The sequence below is a fragment of the Glossina fuscipes genome, unplaced genomic scaffold, assembly GCF_014805625.2.
Source record: "Glossina fuscipes isolate IAEA_lab_2018 unplaced genomic scaffold, Yale_Gfus_2 0, whole genome shotgun sequence".
Classification (NCBI taxonomy): Eukaryota; Metazoa; Arthropoda; class Insecta; order Diptera; family Glossinidae; genus Glossina; species Glossina fuscipes.
In genome coordinates, this window is record NW_023998414.1 from 19,853,554 (window position 1) to 19,857,623 (window position 4,070).

Sequence of the window (4,070 nt, forward strand, 5' to 3'; positions counted from 1 at the left end):
AGAAGAAACCAAAATATAACTTTCGTTATTTTTTTATTACTTTGACATAGTTCTTGTTCTTACTATATTTGCGGTTTTATTGTTGTTTAATGTTTTTCATTAAACAATTTCTTATGAAAAATTTAGTTGACCTAAAAGTAAATTCCACTTCTGTGTGCTATTCTATTGATATTGCAATACATACACAAAGAAACTGCAATGATTACGCAAACAAGACAATATTTGGGGATCATATTATTTGGATTAGTGTAGGCAGGAGGATGATGCACTTTACAACGGACCAAATGAAGATATATTAAGTTTATTACTTCACACTTTTGAAGAACAAAATTAAAACCTTGCTTATAATAATAATAATAATAATAATAATAATAATAATAAAAGCACCCTATGATGGAAGCTATTTGGGTGAGATTCCCGCTTAACGCCTTCCTATGGCTTTTAATGCACATCTCTGTGCAATTATCACGTATGAAGTTTGTTTGATTTCTACTCAAGACATTACGACGATCGATTCAGTTAAAGTTACTCTAGGATCAGCTTAATGCCATTTCGGGGATCCTATAATCTGCGAAGATTGAATCAAATGACCAGCATAACATGCAGAAACATGAATATGTGATAGATGTCTTGAAACCATCTCTGTCATAGTCTTTTCTTTCTTTAGTTCAGATGCGTGATGGTGACATTCAACTGTCTTTCATATTTTGAAAAAGTAAACATCTCCGATGAAAGGAGTTGAGACTCTTTTGCTTTCGATTAGGGTTTTACTTTAGTTTAGGGAAGTTGGGTGAAACAATCTCTCTATAGTCGATTGATCGTCACTTATCCAAAAGCTTCAAACGCTCTCTGTTGTATATTAATTTACTTCATTTTTGATCAGGCTGGGCAGATGGGTTGTCCCCTGTGCAGGTAGACGCGATGGAAATTACGAAAGATTGTGGGTAAGTTAGGAGAAGGAAAGAAAAGAGAATAGTGTTTGTATTAATTCGAGTTGAAATCATCGCAACATATGCGACGATAGGGAAGATCTATGCAGGTACATTGCTTAGTACATTACGATTCAAGTTATGGTCGGGCATTGTGCGTCTATAGACGGACAACTGAGAGACAAATAAGTGTAAATATTGAGGGAACCGGCCGACCAACCCTATCAAAGAAATTGATTGTTGAATAAATCTCTTTTATCTACGCAAGGCGCTCGTCCTGGTATTGCAACGTAGCCTGCGTTAGGCCAGTGCTTAGGTAGATCGACATATTTGAACCCATCTCTGTCTTTACAAAGTTAGTCAAGCCCGAGCATTACAATTAAAACTCTATATAAATGGATTACGGGTATTGATCAATCTTACAGAGAACGTAGATCGATGACATGAAAAAATTCGGCGAATGATTGAAAATGTAGTTTGGGTGAGGAATGAACACTTTAATTGCAATTATTAACAAGAACAAAAACAATAACAATAGTAAAGAGTAACTAAATTTTCGTGTAATTTTTTTCAACTTATTTCAATCGAATATGAAATTAATGTCTAATTGCATGTCAGACGATGTGCCGGGTATCTAAGATGCGCTCTAAAAACGAAAGAAAGCAAAAGAGTTCTTTTTTATTTGTATTTCGAAATAGAAACAAAAGAATAGAAATTTAAATAAATTAATTTGTGGTCTCTTTGGCAGAACTCTCTCGTTTCCATCGCTATCCCCTCATCGCTCGATATCTGTCGTCGTCATTATCCCATGCCATCGTCAAATGGCAATAATGTTCATATTGCTTGAAAATCTCTTTCGAATGCCACCTAAGACTTGTTCAAACAACAATAGGTAACAATTTGTTGTGTATGTTGTTCAGCTGTTTTATTTGAGTTTCAAGAAGGAAGTCTATGAATAAAGATTTTTCCAGATTATAGAGAATTTCTTCAAATTTTATTTATTCTCTTATATTGCTTTTACTGCTTCTTTTTCTTATTTTTCGGTTTCTTTGGTTGTTGCGGTGTGCATATATTTGAATTTGCTGTAAATACTGACATAAAAGAAAGACAAAAAAAAAAAAAATAAATAAATAAAAAAAAAATAAAGAGAAAATAGAAGAGTTTTTAAGGGGGATCCAGACAAAGTGTTTAAGTGCGTGCATGTGTATGCGTGTGTGTATGCTTGCGTGCTTGTATGCGCATCTGTATATGAAAGCCAAAAATAAACACAACAACAAGATGTTACAAATAAAACCAAATAAAAGGAACATTATCTTTAACATCTCTTTTTTGTTGCGTTAAAAGCTACAACAACAATAATAATAATAATAACAATAACAACAACAATAAGAACGAAGGAAGATGAAACGTTAAGTAAATATTACGGCAAATAGTAAAAATAGAAAAAGTGTAAAGATAGTAAGATAAAAAGTATAAGACGAACTCAGACGCATATGCCGACGCACACCATCTACTTTCATCATTATTTAAAGATTTGGTTTTGTTGGCTTGTGCCAGCCTACCGACTCGCCCTGCTGCTGGGCTCGCCTTGTTTCGCTTTGATTTTCTTTATTTGAAAATTAGACAATTGTTGTCTAATTTATTGCCACCGAGTGGGGTTTCAAAAAACAAATAAATAAATGAAATAAATAGAGAAGCATATAACAAGGAAGCAAGTTTTCTTAACCAAAAATACCAAACATGCACGAAAACTTTTTGAGTTCACTCCACTCCACTCTTCTTCACTATTAAGGGATATTTGTACCATTTATCGAACGCATGAAATAAAATTAAAATCCGTTAACAGTTCGTGAGACTTGTATATCTAGGACTTTTAATGCCAAGCTGCATCAAGAAGAACTCATAAATACGATAACGGGCGGGCCACTGACTTCAAAATTGTTTCCATAATAACCTAATAGAATACTATATATGTTGGTAAACCCAACACATGCAGATGTATGCGGTGCCTCTATACATTATATTATCATGCGATAAGAATCATTTCATAATAAAATTATATGGCCAATGAACCCTACGGATTCATATTTTCTAATTCTTTAGTTAAAAGGTATTTGACAGCATGTTGCCTTAAGTGCTTGCTAGTCATTCATTTTTTACACAATTTTCTATTGCGTAGAACTTCAGTTCATTTTGGTACACTTCTTACTCATATGTAAGTATCCTTGGCGATGCCTTGAAAATTTTAACTCAAAAATTCAAAAAAAAAAAAAAAAAAAAGATCGCAAAGTCGGGCCTTAGACAAATTTATATTATAATACGAACACATTAACATATATAGTAATATATATATATATACTACAATACTATAGGATAGAAATTAGATGGAAGTCAAGTCGAGTCAAGGAAACAAGAAATGGCAATAGAAGCGCATTGCTGTTGCGATGCAAGAGAATTTGCATCGCTTGAAGACGCACCGCACTTATTATCGAAAGTTTCGAGCGATTGATTTCAACTTCCGAAAATGAAAATGAGACGGACTAAAATCAGTATTCAATCGGTAAACTTTTAATTGCTTAAGTCAAGAAGAAAATAAAAGCATCATTAACCACTAAACCACTTCCCTTAGTACAGTTAAAGGATTTTTCAAAATGGGGTAGTACACGGAACGGAATCCAAAAAAATGGGGCCAATTCGAAACATGTCCAATAGCGTTCGTTGGTGTACGAAATTTCAATCAAAATGCAGCAAAAATACCGACTTGTAGGCTGAACATAAAAATAGAAGACGGCCAGGCGAATAGGCGACAGAAAGCGATTCTGAATCGATTGGTATATTAAAAGATGGTTCTATCTCAACTCCTTCTGGATGTTGCATACATGCGCATACAAATTGAATATGTCCTTGGAGCACAAGTAGTGTAGGGTATAATGAATAAAATTAAAATTAATTTTTTCTTGTTAATATTGTGTTTTCAATAAAACTCTCTCCTCCCTCCCTCTAACAATATTTCAAACTTATTATCAGTTATGAAATTTTGCAAGTTTTTCGCCACTCATTCAGTTTGCATTTATTGTGTTTCTTTGTCTTCTTATCATATCATGTTTTATTAACATATTTTCATATAAAAACAATTCATCA